Source organism: Micromys minutus (assembly GCF_963924665.1).
Source record: "Micromys minutus genome assembly, chromosome: 3".
NCBI lineage: Eukaryota > Metazoa > Chordata > Mammalia > Rodentia > Muridae > Micromys > Micromys minutus.
The window spans coordinates 95,478,983-95,495,327 of record NC_137972.1 but is presented as its reverse complement, the minus strand read 5'-3'; the positions used below and the strand labels follow the sequence as shown (position 1 = coordinate 95,495,327).

The 16,345-nt window shown below is 36.4% G+C and overlaps 1 protein-coding gene across 2 annotated transcripts in view; it reads left to right on the top strand.

Annotated features, from left to right (window-relative positions):
• NRXN1 (neurexin 1) overlaps positions 1 to 16,345 on the top strand; it is a 1,029,777-nt gene that overhangs the window by 843,044 nt on the left and 170,388 nt on the right. The gene's annotated exons all lie outside the window — the stretch shown is intronic.

Here is a 16,345-nt window from a genome sequence, read left to right as displayed (position 1 = left end):
CAGATTTTATCTTTTCTGTCAAGCAGAATGACATTGAATACTAGCATGGATAAGATAAATCCAAGAAAGCTTCAGCCTGAGACAAACAAGAGTAGGTCTCTTACCCAGTAGAGATGGAATGGGTATTTTGGATGAAGCCTGGGATTGAAGCATGGGTACCACAGATGGGTTCCTGAGACTGTGGTTTAAGGCCTGTCCTTGCATTTTAAACTCTACAAAGAAAGTGATCTCTGTAATCAGAATGTCCACAATTAGTGAGTGGGTATTTAAAAATTCAGACAAGACCTGGGAGTTCTTTATTTTTTATTTATTTATTTATTTATTTATTTATTTATTTATTTATTTATTTATTTTAGTTTAGTACTGGCTGCATTTCCAAAGGACCAGGCTTTGTTTCTAAGTATACCCACACATGTTTCACAAACAATTTTGGGCTCCAATTTTAGGATAGCCTATATCTTCTTCTAAACTACAGTCAAGAAGAATGATTATAATGTATTACACACTTGTAGGATGACACTCATACACACAACATTAAAATGAGTAAAGAATTTAAAGATACGGGCCATGTTGATGAAGGAACATCATACGGAAATTTGCACGCTATGCAAAGTGCACATTACATACTATGGTTGTTAGAAAATTACATTACGGCCTCTTAGAAACCAAGATTATTGAAAGACCACCTAAACCAGCAGACAAGCTTCTCATGCAGATGACAATTAAAAAAATGGCACTTGATGCTCAGCAAAGTCAAGTTGTGAGCACCAGAAGCCTTGATTAACTGTTTTCAAGCCTGAGACTCTTGGCAGTGGGACTACCAATTGTACTGATTCCTAGTGATAACTTGTAAAAGAGATGATACTTTCGTCAAAAGAATTTTAAAATCAAGGACTGTGCTTAAGAAACATTTATACTTGCATATTTTCTATAAAATTTATCTGACATGTAGTCAGAGATATTTTTATAAAATAATGTTGATTATGTCACTGACACATTTGTGTATGTGTGTTATCCCACTGATCAGGAGAAGCGTTGTCACTACTTTAAATTATTGTTTAACAATTTCATGGCTCTTTGTATAACTGATTCTAGCTGTTGTCAACCCTCTCTCTCCTCTATCTTCCTTCCTCCCTTTCCTGCTGAAGCAGAAATCCTTCTTCTATAATGTCCCCTCCTATTTCCTTATATGTGCCCCATTGTTCACTTTTTTGGGTTTTGATTTTATTTTAATTTAAATGGGTAGAAGGCTATTTCCTCGAGTAAATGAAGCTTAGGACTAGATGCACCAAAGAAGAAAATGATATCCACTTCTCAGGAACAGTTAACTGCCAATACTCCCTCCAGGATGGGTGGAGCCTTTATGAAAAAAATGTAGGCTAGCATTTTTTGTTTAAGTCACAGCAGCAGTGAATTCATGAGTACAGTGGCCATGTCAAGTGCAGAAGACATCATGTATTCCCAGGCTCTGCTCCTCTTTTTGTCTCCTCTTTCACCTGTGTTCCAGTACATGTTTTAGAATAATTTATTATATCTGATGAGATATATAATGAGGACAAAAGTATATTCCCATTATAAACCATTTTAATTGATTATCCAATACTTTAAGAATCAGCAACCAAAACTCCTCTTTCTCTCATCAGTATTTCTTGTTGTACTGCAAGATAATCCAGTGTAACAAAGGGATATTTATAGTCTTCATAGCAAACAGTGTTTTTCACCTTAGTGTTTAAAATAAGCAGAGCAAATAAAATGTGAATAAAGTATTTTATCTAATGAAGTTTATGTTATAATGCTAAGGAAGAGGCAAAATGTTGAAAACTTTATTGTTTAATGTATTGATTTGTTTTGTAAAGGAAATCTAGCTATGCTCAAACTTTTAAACTATTAATAGGAGAGCAAGAAAAACACAATCTGAGCCATATGTGAAAAACTCTAAGACATACTCTAATGTCCAAATTAAAACCCAAGAGAGGGTTGCTTTTACTCTGTTGTATTATTTAATCATATCTAATAATCATTATTACCCAATAGTAAAGAGACAAAACATTAAAATGCTACAATTAGCACCATCATTTTTTTTGGAATATCAATTTTTATTGCCTTGGACAACACTTGAACACACAAAACCACATTCATTTGGAAAGTTGAACAAATGATTAGACATTACAGGTTGAATGTTGTGAAATTGAACTCTCTTTTTCCTTGCTTCCCTCCCTTGCTGTGTAGAGACACATATCAGGTTCTCTTGCTGATTGTCATTGCTGTGCTTTGGCTCAATGTATTTCTTGCCCTGTGCATTAGCAGAGTACAGTGATATGAACAAGAGACCCCATGTCCCCGTCATATTGCTTACACGCTCACCATCACTTCTCTTTCAGACATGAAGATAGGTTTACTGTGTCTACCACATCAACTTAGAAATATAATTGCAGACAAAAATCAAAAACATTGTCAAAAACATAATTTTATTATATTAGTGTGTTCTAGACTATCTTCGGTGGTTGATGGTTATTTAGAACAGAAATTAGGGATTATCATCAATAAATGAACATCACCTTACTTGCATCACCTCACACTGTCCAAGCGAACGGAGCTATAATATTGACAGGACACATTTGCTGTGCATACAGGTTCTTCACTTTTCCTTATGTCAGAAATTGCTGTTGAGGCAGCTCCGCATTTCAAGAACTTGCTGTCATTTCCTGTTCCTCCTAACCTCTCTCTCTCTCTCTCTCTCTCTCTCTCTCTCTCTCTCTCTCTCTCCATTTACATCCTTTTTTTCTGTCTTTGAAAACAAACCAAAGAGAATTCTGTAAGCTCAGAAATAAGTGGATGCTACCATGTCATCTGAAGTAAGAATGAATTATAGGCCTAAGATCTTTCTTAGTGACCAGGTATGTGAACACCACAGGATTTCATCTGTAAAGTGATTAAGAAATACTGACTTCCTAATTATCAAGCTAAAATTGGTTACTGTAGGTATTACATAGGGATTTATTGATAAGTAAGTGGACCTGCATACACAGCTTTAAGTCCACTTTTTTTCACATGCTGTAGGGCACATGTAGATATTTTGTTAAATGAGTTGTTTGTAACTTTGATTATAATGTAAATTCATTTTCAGAACTTACTATGCAGCACATTGTATTTGCCTTTGTATAAGGAACCTGTCATTTTATGAAGGCCGAGGTTGTTTAACATGATTTATGTTCAGAGACAGGCCACCTGTTTCTTGAATGCTTTAATAATAAATATTAGCAGTTAAAAACACACATTTCAGAGACAGATATATATTAAAATCCTGGTCCTTTAAATGATGAGCAATTAACCTACCAAGCAGATGATTGTTCTCACTGTATCTGCTCCCAGATTAAACTGAGGACACAATGGTTTTTCAATAAATGTTTCTGTTGTAATGATCTTTACGTGTCACTTACTGAGCTTAGAGCTATGTTTAAAAAAATTAATTTGGAAGCCAAAGTGGTAATTGACAGTCAGAACTTATTAACATTATCATCAATATTATTAACAACCAGGACATAAATTATCCAGGCCAAAAAACCTCTTTTTCTTCTAATTTCTTGATTTATTTTTGTGTTGGTTTATTAACTGTCTTGTTTGATATTTTTACCTTTGATGTAATATATGAGTATAGCTAAATATATGTAACAAGGTAGACATTTTTAAAGAGAATGAAAATTTACATAACATTTCTATTTTAATATATTGATAAGAAGAGTGTTCTAGAAAATAGTATGTAGTAGTATTTGTAATAACGGTATCCTAAGAATGGCGAGATGTTTAATAGCATTACTAATTCTTAAGTTCTTAACAAATAGTTTTTAAGAATTAAAGAAAAAAATTCTAATAAATGATAGATTGCGTTATACAAGATGCCTGTTTATTTTACAATGGCAAGTAGTTATCTGGTTTTACAAAGATTTTATTGAAATACATAAATATAATAATAATAAATAATAATATATATATTATAATATATAATAATAAATAATAAATACAAATATTAGATTAGGTAGTTTTATCTAGTGTCTTTTTAATGTACTTATTTGAAAAACTTGGGTATCACTGAGTTTTCTGTTAATGTTATACTGATAATCTGATATTAAATGTATTAAGCATATACAAATTTCCCCACTACATGCATTTCGGTGAACTATACTAAAAATAGGTAGTGTATTTGCATAACATAAACTAGGCATCTGCCCCCAAATAAGTTGAAATAATTCAGAATTTGTAAGTGACTATGAAATTGGACATTATCATGTGTCATGCTTAGCAGAGAGAAAAGAAGTCTTTTAAGAATGTGAACAGAGCATTAAATGTAATTAAAAATTAAATCTGTACCTCTCTCTGAACTGCTTTTAAAACGTCTTTTCTTCCAACATTTTATGCATAAAATAAATTGCAATATCAAAATCCACAGCAGCAAATGGAATTAATTACAGCATCAGATTGAATTATCATTACTTCAAAAGAGTATGTAGTGATTTAATTTGAACTGTATAGAAAGTTTACAGAAAGCTAATGCTAACAAAGCAATTGTATCAAGTTCCTATTCAGTGCGCTTAGGTTCAAACTTAAATCCTTCCTACATCTTCTACTCATTGATCACTAAATCAGTGATTGAATTCTGTGAATTAGTCATAGAATACTATTTGTTACTTGTTAATTAGATCTCAAATAGAACCAACATTAAGGAACCTTTCCTCTTCACTTGACTTAAAGCTTATTTTTTTACTTCAGGAGAAGACCTTCACAGACTTTCATTTTGACACTGTGTTTTTTTTAAAATGAGTTCTTGATATGAATTATCATATATAGACAGCATATTGGATTAAATCAGGTCAAGTTTGGAACTATATTAAATGCTAGGCCTGTGCTTACATGCTCTGGGTGGTATAAAAGTTGATAGCAATTGAGAGACTGATTGCAAATCATGATTTTTTAAATTAAAGAATTTGAATATTTTAAAGTTAAAAATAGAAAAATTTGAAATATTCTTGCAAGGAAATAATTGAAACTGTCTGCACAATAGCCCTGTTTTTAGGAGAGAAATTAAAGGGAAAATGAAAACCAGAAAGCACGATTAAAATTGCACTTTCTAGATCTGATGGATAGAGTTGAGAAAGTAAAGTGTCAGCATGTCCTCCCACCGTGATAAATTTGTAATTCAAACACTGAAAACTCACCTATTAAGTGAGCTTTACTATTGTATCATGAGAAGCAACCTATGAAGGTTCATCATTTATTCCATGAAATTTAAAGGGTGCATATTGTAGCCTATTTGAAATAAGATTGAGATCTCTATTTACTTGATTAGTAATTATAAGGCTAAGAGGACCTGAGCAGTTAGGAAGTTATTAGTATTTTTTTTCAGATATCGGCTTTATTGCCTTCAGAAGTGAATGAGTAAATCTCTTATTTCCACTTCTTTTATAAACATAAATTTGATTTAGTCTGAAGTGTAGTTATGGGTTCTGTCTGGTTGGTACATGAACTGGGTGCAGAGCCTCTGTTCTGGATCCCAACTTATTCGGCCCACATCCCAGTTGGTGCTCAATTCCAAGTATTCTGACACAAACAGGATCGCAGGTGAGACACCAATTCTGTCCCAATACCCAGGTTAACTGAGACCCTTGGAAACCTAGGACACAGATATCCAGGTATGCTAGAGTCTTGCAATCCTTCAGGTTTACACCTGTTCCTGAAACAAAGCCTCTGCTCTGGATCCCAACAGACTCAGCCCACAGCCCAGTAGCAGTTTGACTCCCCAGGTTTTCTGACACAACCAGGCTCACAGGCTCACAGGCACCCAGCCTCTGACAGCCTCTGGTCAGAGAAAGCTAGGCCAGTTAACACCAGAGATAACCAGATGGTGAGAGGAAAATGCAAGGACACAAGCAATGGAAACAAATATATCATGCCAACATCAGAACTGAGTTTTCCTACCACAGAAGGTCCTGGATACCAGACACACTTATAAAGAAAGATTCAGATCTAAATTTTCATCTCATGAAAATGATTGATGACTTTCAGAAGGACATAAATAACTCCCTTAAAGACATACAAAAGAACACAGCTAAACAAGTAGAATCCTGTAAAGAGTAAACATATAAATTTCTTAAAGAAATGCAGTAGAATACAGACAGGTAAAGGAATTGAACAAAATTGTCCAGAATCTAAAAATAGAAATAGAAATATTAAAGAAAACACAAAGGGTGAAAACTCTGGAGATAGAAAACCTATGAAAGAGAATAGCAGTGATAGATGTAAGCAACACCATCTGAATACAAGTAAAAGAAGAGAAAAATCTCAGGTGTACAAGAAACCATAAAAGACATTAACACAATAGTCAAGAAAAATACAAAAAGCAATTTCATGATTGGGAGGTAAGGAGATGGTGGCTCATATTTTATGGGCAGCCTAGGCCATAATATGAGGCATGTCTCGAGAAACTTCAAAAAAAATTCAATCAAACAATTATAATTCAGCAAAAAAAAAAATGGATATGATGACTGGATTAGTGGTTCATTTCTGTAACCTCAGCTCTGTAACTCTTTGCTTTGACTTTCAAATCTCCTGAAAATGGTGGTTTTATAGTAAGAAAATAGAGTTGCTAGTGGAATTGATGTTTGAAACATTTGATATTTTGCAGGATATATGCAGTAATGAAGTTTTTTTGTGTGTCTTTTTCTTTTTAAAGTCTGTTTAAAATCTTATTTAAGCTCTGAGCTATTTCAAGCACATTGGTTGTAGTGAAAGCAACAATAGAAAAGAGTGGAGAGTCAGGCTGCCTTGGACCAGTGCACAGATGTGACGCCCACTAGCCATGGCCTCCTCTGCTCTCTCACCTGTCACAGAAAAGCACAAACACATTCACAGTTATTTCTTGGGAAGTGAGGAGAGGAGATACCAGCTCATCGGAGGACCATCACCCTGACTTCACCATCTGCTGCCAAATATCACCATTCCTGAAAAGCCATACTTAATGAGAAAGCCTTGGTGTTTCTAAAACAACAACAAAAAATTGTGATATAGGTTACACTTGACTTTTAAAGTCCTAGAGATTAACGTCTCAGTCTGTCTCTTCCCTCTCACCTCAATTGGATTTGTCATCATTTTATTAGGCAGGGGAAGCATGTCAGCTGAACATAAGATGACAGCCCATGTCCGTACAGTGATATTAAAAACTTAAGGATTCATGAAAGAGAACAAAATACTGACCATTAGCCTTATGTGGCCCTAGCTTCTCAACTGGTGTCAGTGGAGGCTTTTGCATAGGCATCAGCTGTACACTGAGGGGGAGGGGGTTAACCCCGATGACATTTAATGTTCCTTGGCTTTTCCATAAAGCAGAGAGAGGGATGACCACTGGATTCACAAGGACTGAGCTGTCCCTCTATGTTTGACACATCCATGTATTGTTCCCTTTACACTTTGTGTGTTTGTGGCTTCAGGATTACTAGCCAAACTTAAAGACAAATAAACCTGTATCTCCATTGATTTAAAATCATCCCAGTTGTAAAATTAGATAAAGAATTTCTGTCTTGTTTGGAGTGATAATAGTCACTGGCCAGAAGACTATATTTTAGGATACAGTATTGGAACCCTATTTATCTGTTCTTTTAAGTGAATGAGAAATGTTGAAGATTGTAGGTGAAAACATTTTTTTCTTGAACTAATATTTGGGAGGTATGTGAAAAATTCAACAAGCCATTTCAAACAGCATTTCTAAGGCGGATACTGTATGAAGAATTTGTGCTACATCTTGAGATAAAAGGGATCTCTAGAGAAATAAGCTAACAAGACATTCTCCCCCACAAAGAAACCAAACATGATACATTAGCTTTGAAATATCAGCATAGAGTGATGAATCATATTTTGACATTATAGGAGTAAATGACTTTTGAAAATTGTAGTGAGTCCCTGTTGATTCTGAATGACTTTTATATATTACATTTCATAAGGCACACTGATGAATGACACTTAGGGACAAACAATCAGATGAATGTCAGAACACATACTGTCAAACCCTACATCTATATCAAAAATTTCCAACTATTATGTTGGAAGCTTTTAAAATTATGCACATCTATCTGTTTTCCAATTACTTTGTTTATTCAAAGAAGATAGTTTAGTTTTTATGCATAATTACTTAACCGAGTTTTACTTCATAGACAGACATTTTGGCTCATGCCTTCCTCTGTTCCTGTGTAGTTTGCATATCTTTATCTCTGTCAAAATCCTATGTATTTGTATCTGCATTTATATATTGAAGCATCCATTTTTATCCCCACATATTTGCCTTCCTTAGGGCATGTACCCTTCTGCTTCCTCTCCCTGGAAAACCTCTGTGGCCAATATAGATTCTTTTTCATCTGTAAATTTTTTCTCAAATATAAATTTTATCCTTACAGCTGATTCATTGGATCCCTTGGAAGAATTTTTCTCTAGTTGACATTTCTCATGTATTATATGCTAACATAAGTCTCATTACATAAAGCAATTGTGTGAGATACAAGTTTATAATGGGAGCAATACCATCTGCTTAGCTACATTTTTTCTGGAATTAACAGGATACTAGAGTTCATTTGTGTTTTTTGAATAAGTAAAAAATAAACATTATTAAGTACTAAATCTCATGATTTACAGTAGGTGTATGATTTAATTTATTAACAATATACCCTGCTTACAGAAAAAAATGAGTATGTGTCAACTCAGACCACAGCATATATGATAAATTAATTTTGTCATGGGAAGAATTGTAAGTACTCTCCTTGAATATACTGCAGCTAAAACATATGTGATAACTGTTTCTTGGCATTCTTTTAAGGCAGAATTTTGTTTCATGAAAATTAAAATAGAGCATATATATTTGATGGTTTAGCCTTGAAAACCCCCATGTTCTTCTCTGAAAACTCTGTTGTGCCTGAATTGTACCCTTAAGTATAGATCTGCTTGTCTGATGGCGGTAAGAATTATTGCTTTCCACTCTGGATAATAGAGCCTTGCTGATTCTATATGAAGTGTTATATGTGGTTGGCATTCCTAGGCCAACAAACGTACATTTAGTTTTTCTAAGAATGCCAAGCGAGTAGTCCTGGAGCAGAAGTCAATAAGAAAGGAAAGGAAAGAAGAAAGACAGCTGTGTCTGCTGCTGTCTTGGAATACTTTCATGTTAACACACTGCTGTAAGCTAGTGATGAGTAAGAGCATCATAAAGAATTTGTTCCATCAAGCCTGTATGAAGGTATAACCTGGCTATTATGTCTTGCTCGTAAGTCATGCTTTGCAAAAGTGACAGAAAAATATATGCACTGCAGGTTTGCCTATATGATGTATTAGTGGAGGCATTAAAAATAATATATTAGGCTCTTCGTTTGTTTTCTGGGTGATTTTTTTAAAATATTCAGAAGTTAATTTTGGTTTTACCTATAACCTACTCACTAAGATCATATTGCCATGAGTAGAGGATTACATTTACCATCTAATGATGTGTTGTATATTTGTCCAAGAAACGTTATGCTCTGCACTATGAAAATGCAGAATACTAGAGTCAGACGGTGCTTAAAGTCTGTGCTGCACACAAATGAAAATCCCGGGAAACAACCAGTAAATGAAATCCACAAATAATCTCAAAGCTCTTTTATGGGAAAAACTTTTTACCGAGAAATGCCGACATCTCACAGAACAGATAGAACAGCCTCTCCCCGTCTGGTTCCTGGTGCAGGTTAATAACAAGCTGTGTAATGGCCCAAAGACACAGAAGCAGGAAAACAAAGGCTATGGCTTTAATCAGGACCTGAAGCACAGGTTTGCGTATATGGTCCCCTGAATGACCATACAATCTGAACAACACAAATTTACCGCTCAACCCAAGGATTTTAAAACAACAGTCATTGAAACAAAACAAAACAAAAATGGAGAAACTACCCCAAACCATCCACACAATGAGCTACTGCGTGGATACAGCTCAAGCTTACTTCATGTCATAACGTCACCAAAACTATTATGTAACCTCAAGTATTAACAATGAGAAATTAAGAATTCTGTGGGCACCAAGCTAAGGTCTACTTCTTTCCTGGTTTCATTTCTGCACTGTGATTCTTTGGAGAAGAGAAACTTACAATCCAATGTTTTACAAATAAAGTCTTTACAGACTACTTTTCTATTCGTGGTTAGTGTTTCAGTAGGCAGAAGCGGCACATTCAGGAGGCTAGCAGCTTCGTTGTTCAGCTGTGGTGTACCGTGTAGACATGTACTATTCACACTACTGGGAAATGTCATGAAACAGTTTTGATTTGAATCCACAGTCAGAGTGAAAAACCTTTGTAATATCTCAGGGATGAACCATAACCCAATACTGGCTTTGAAACTGATCTGGGAAGATCCCAAAATACTATTGCCACAATTATTGACCTATTCAAGGACACATTAATGAGGCGTTGAGTCATCTGATTCACAACCTATTTAAACTTTGATTTCATGTTATCTATTGATAAGTGGTGTGCTGATAGAAAAGCACTGAAGGATTACATCATCAACAGAACTCAGAGACTATTTTCAGTTGTCCATTCTCACTTATAACGCCAAGAATTACATCATTGGAGAGGAATTGGGGTGGGTTCTTAAAAAAGACAAACTCTTCCATTTCCCACTGAGGTGTTGAAGGTATCTCATGCTACTGACATGTCATCCTAACAGATTTTTTTTCTCCGAGCAAAGAAGCTCTATATTTAGAGCATAATAAAGTCCCAAAAAGCTATCTGTTTTATAAATTTACTGTTTTTCTACTTAGGTGTGTTTGGAGTGTGTTTAAAAAAAACCTCAAGAGGTAATATCTATTTTTAAAAAAGTATATTTTTTAAAATTTTCATCAGTTATTTTGTTTATTTACATTTCAAATGTTATTTCCCCTCCAGATTTTACCTCCCCAAATCCTCCATTGCACCCCCTACCCTGCCTCCACAAATATGCTCTCCTACACATCCACCCTGCCCAACCGCTCTAGCGTTCCCCTATGCTGGGGCATTAAGCTTTCAGAGGACCAAGGGCTTCTACTCCCATTTTTGCCCAACAACGCCATCCTCTGCTACATATGCAGCCAGAGCCATTGATCCTTTCATGAATATTCTTTGATTGGTGGTTTAGTCCTTGGGAACTCTGGGGGAGGGGGTCTAGTTTGTTGTTAATATTGTTTTTCCTATGGGGTGCAAGCCCTTCAGCTCCTTCAGCCCTTTTCCTAACTCATCTATTGGGGTCCTCATGACTTGTTCGATAGTTGGCTGCAAGCATCCACATCTGTATCAGTAAGGCTTTGGCAGAACCTCTCAGAAGTCATTCACAACAGGCTTCTCTCAGCAAGCACTTCTTGGCACTGCGATATTGACTGGGTTTGGTGACTGTATATGGGATAGATCCTCAAATAGGGCAGTATCATGATGGCCTTTCCTTCAGTCTCTGCTCCACTCGTTGTCCCTGTATTTCCTATAGAAAGGAACAATCCTGGGTTAAATTTTTGAGAAGGGTGCGTGACCCCATTCCTCAACCTGGGGAAGTACTTAAACTCTCCATATGGTCTCTTTAGATTCTCTCTTCCCTCTGTTGGGTATTTTAGCTAATGTCATCCCCATTGCATCCTGGGAGCCTCCTGCTTTTTTGACATCTGAGATTTTCTAATGGCTAACTCCATTTTTCTGCACCCCTTCCCCATTGTTATAAACCTCTGTTCATTTTTCTGACCCTGTGTACATCTCTCATGCCTCTTCCAACACCTAATCCTGCTCTCCACCACTTATTCTCTCTCCCTCCTCTCTTCCTCCCATGTCCCTACCACACTCTACCTCCCTTGATTATTTTGTCCCCCCTCTATGTGTAGAGGCTCCCACACTTTGGTCTGTAAGTTGTATCATGGGTGTTTAGAGCCTTTTTCCCAATATCCACTTATCAGTTAGCATTTACAATGTGTGTTTGTGTGTGTGTGTGTGTGTTTTTTTTTTTTTTTTTTTTTTGTGAATGTGTTACTTCCCTCTGGATGATATTCTCTACTTCCATTCATTTGCCTAAGAATTTCATGAAGTTTGTTTTTAATGGATGTAAATGTACCACTTTTTTTCTGTATCCATTCCTCTTTTGAAGGACATCTGGATTGTTTCCAGCTTCTGGCTATTATAAATAAGGCTGCTATGAACATAGAGGAGCATGTGTCCTTGTTATATATTGAAATATCTTTCGGTTATGTGTCCAGGAGTGGTACAGCTGGGTTCTCATGTAGCACTATGCCCAACGTTCTGAGGAACCTCCACACCAACTTGCTTGCAATCCCACCAACAATGGAGGAGTGCTCCTCTTTTCCCACATCCTCCTCAGCATCTGTAGTCACCCAAGTATTTGATCATAACCATTCTGACAAATATGAGGTAGAATCTAATGATCATTTTGATTTGCATTTCCCTGATTGCTAATGATGTTGAACATTTCCTTAAGTGTTTCTCAGCCATGTGAGATTCCTCAATTGAGAATGCTCTGTTTAGTTCAGTACCCCATTTTTAATAGGGTTATTTGGTTCCCTGGAGTCTAATTTCTTCAGTTCTATGTATATATTTGATAGTAGCCCTCTATCAGATGTAGGGTTGGTAAAGACCTTTTCTCAATCTGTGGGTTGCCATTTTGTCCTATTTACTGTGTCTTTTGACTTACAGAAGCTTTTTAATTTTATGAGGTCCCATTTGTAGATTTTTGATCTTAGAGCATAAGCCATTGGTGTTCTGTTCAAGAAATTTTTCTCTGTACCCATTTGTTCCAGGATCTTCCCCACTTTCTCTTCTATTAGTTTGAATGTATCTGGTTTTATGTAGAAGTCCTTGATCCACTTGTACTTGAGCTTTGTACAAAGAGATAAGAATAGGTCAATTTGAATTTGTCTACATGCTGACCTCCACTTAATCAAGTACCAATTGTTGCATATGCAGTCTTTTGTCCACTGTATAGTTTTAGTTTTTGTCAAAAATCAAGTGAGCATACATGTGTTGGTTAATATCTGGCTCTTCAATTTTATTTCATGGATCTATATGCTTGTTTTTGCATCAATACCATTCTGTTTTTATCACTCTTGCTCTATCATATAGCTCTAGGTCAGCAATGGTCATTCTGGTGATTCTCCCAGTATTCTTAGTGTTAAAAATAGTTTTTTGTGATCCTGGGTAGGTTTTTTTTTGTAGTTTCAAATTGATTTGAGAATGATTCTTTCTATCTCTGTGAAGAATTGAGTTGGATTTTTTGATGGGTATTGCATTAAATCTGTAGATTGCTTTTGGTAAGGTAGATATTTTTACCATGTTAATCCTGCTGATCCGTGAGCAAATCACGATGTGGCTATCCATTAATGCTACAGCACCTGCCTTCATGCCACCATATTCCCTGCAATCATGTAGGAATAAACCTCTGACACAGTAAGTGAATGCCGAATTAAATGCTTTTTTAAAATAAGAATTGCCTTGATTATTGTATCCTTTCATAGCACCAGAATTGTAAATAAGGTTGCTTTTCTGTTGGTGTGATAGTTACCTTGTATACAAGAGCCATTATGAAAGCTAAAAAGATGTTCTCTTCCAAATCTAGCCTGCCTACCTGTATCTGCTGACCTGCTCCAAAGCTAAACAGCATCTTTAAATAGAATAACAAAAATATCAGTAGTAAAGAAAGCAATGAGTCTTGAGTGTTGTGCAATAATTAAGTGAGCTAAGAATTTTACTTGCATTGTTTTATGAATCAAATAGGTGAGTATGATAAAAAGGCTGTGGAGACATACAATGGGGGTGGGGGAGTGCGGCACATTTTAAATAAGATCAGTATACTTTAAGATCTTGTTTTACAGTATTGTTTCTGAATTGCAACTTATTTAAAAATTATGTATAAGTGAATTTATGAGAAATCCAACTGTGAATGTAGTCTGTTATGTGCTTTGCAGGTATAATTACTTAGCTATTGTTCTTTCAATTCTAAACTGTTTTAACATTTTAGAAAAAAAATCATAAAAATTGACACTCAGGAAGGAGGACTGTCACAGGCTTTCAGAGTTTGGTTAGAAAGTCTTAGGACAAGGAATGGAGGACATGCTCCTGGGGTGGTACCATAAGTCCCAGATAAGGACATGCTCCCACCATGGTAACATCAGTCTCAGGATCCAGTTGTGATGGCCACAGGAAAGGAGTAGCGTTCTGGATAACGGGGACACAGTAAAGAAGATATACTGTCTTCAACAGAAGTCTAATACACTATCTTCAATGCCAAGTTAAATGGGAAAATTAAAATGTCACTATTAAATGAGGTCTTTCTGAGTTGTATCGCCCTGAAACTTGTCCATTTTGAGTTCTGTGTTGTGTAGTGGTGGGAAATGCAACTGTTACCACTTAACAAATCACTTCCTTGTAATTCTATAAGGTCACTCTGGTTTCAGGTTTCTCCTGGAACACAGATATGGCTAATGCCCTTCTTTTATAAGCAGCACCACCAACTGCATCAGCTTTCAACTACCCATCCTTATCAGCTATAAAACTTGGGGAAGCTTGTTTAGGTTTTCTTGCTTTTAGGTATGCTATGTTATTCAGGTATGTTGTAGTGAAATGTACGGTATATGCAGCTCAACGGATAGTATCTAATAAGCACTCCAAGATACAAGAATTAAGAAAACACAGTGAACCTATATATGCAGTTAACACTGGCAGTTTTATACCTGTTCCCATATGAACTATGTCCACCTGCACAGTGAAAGACTCTTGAGATCTTTCTTCCTTCCTTCCTTCCTTCCTTCCTTCCTTCCTTCCTTCCTTTCTTTCTTTCCTTCCTTCCTTCTTTGTTTTTTCCTTTCTTTCTTTTTTAATTTTTTTTTTAGATATTCTCTGAATTTACATTTAAGATGTTATTCCTTTCCCACAATCGCATCCCTCTCCCCCTCCCATTGTTTTATGAAGGTGCTTTCTCTCCCAACCACCCTCTCCCACTTCAGTATCTTACAGTTCCCCTACACTGGGTAAATGAGCCTTCACTGGACTAAAGGTTTTTCCTCCCATTGATGTCAGAAAATTCTATCCTCTGCTGCATATGCACCGGGAGCCATGTGAACTCACTGGTTGGTGTTTTAGTCCCTGGGAGCTGTGGTGGGTTTGGTTAGTTGATCATTTTGTTCTTCCCATGGGGTTGCAGACCCTTTTAGATCCTTCAGTCTTTGCTCTAGCTCCCTCATTGGGGTCCTCATGTTCAGTCTGATGGTCAGCTGCAAGCATCCTCCTCTGTATTAGTATAGCTCTGGCAAAGCCACTGAGAAGGCATGCATATCAGGTTCTTGCCAGTAAGCACTACTTGGTATCAGCAATAGTGCTTGGGTTTATTGACTGCATATGGGGTGGATCCTCAGGTGAGGCAGTCTCTGGATGATCTTTTCTCCAATCCAGGCTTCTCTATTTGTCCCTTTATTTCCACTCATGAACGTTTTGTTCTTCCTTCTAAGAAAGACTGAGGCTTCCACCTTCTGGCCCTCCTTCTCTTTGAGCTTCATAAGTTTGTGGATGTTATTTTTGGTATTCTGAGCTTTTGGGGCTAGTATCTGCTTATTAGTGTGTAAGTGCTAGGAGTGTTCTTTTGTTACTTTACTCAGATGCTCAGATGATAGCTTCAAGTTTCATCCATTTGCCGAGGAATTTCATGAAGTCATTGTTTTTCATAGCCTAGTAGAGCTCCATTGTGTATATGCACCACAATTTCTGTATCCATCCCTATGTTGAAGGACATATGGGTTCTTTCCAGCTTCTGGCAGTTACAAATAAAGCTGCTATGAACATGGTTGATCATGTGTACTTGTTAGATGTTGAAGCTTCTTTTAAGAATATTGCCAGGAGTGGTATAGCTGGGTCCTCAGGCGGTGCTATGTCTAGTTCCCAACTGAGGAATATCAAATGGCAGAGAAACACCTAAAGAAATGTTCAACATCCCTATTCATCAGGGAAATGCAAATCAAAACAACCTAAGATTCTACCTCACACCAGTCAGAATGGCAAGATCAAAAACTCAGATGACAACAGATGCTGGCAAGGACATGGAGAAAGAGGAAAACTCCTCCACTGTTGGTGGGGTTGTAAGCTGATACAACCACTCTGGGAATCAGTCTGGCGGTTCCTCAGGAAATTCTAATTGCTCCTGAGATCTTTCAAACCCACCCCTCGGTGCTCCTTATTCTTCACTGACTCACTTTCTGCTCTTTGATGTCTTTAATATTTATGTGCATAACTTATCTTTATAAATTTAATAAAGACTTCCTCAGACA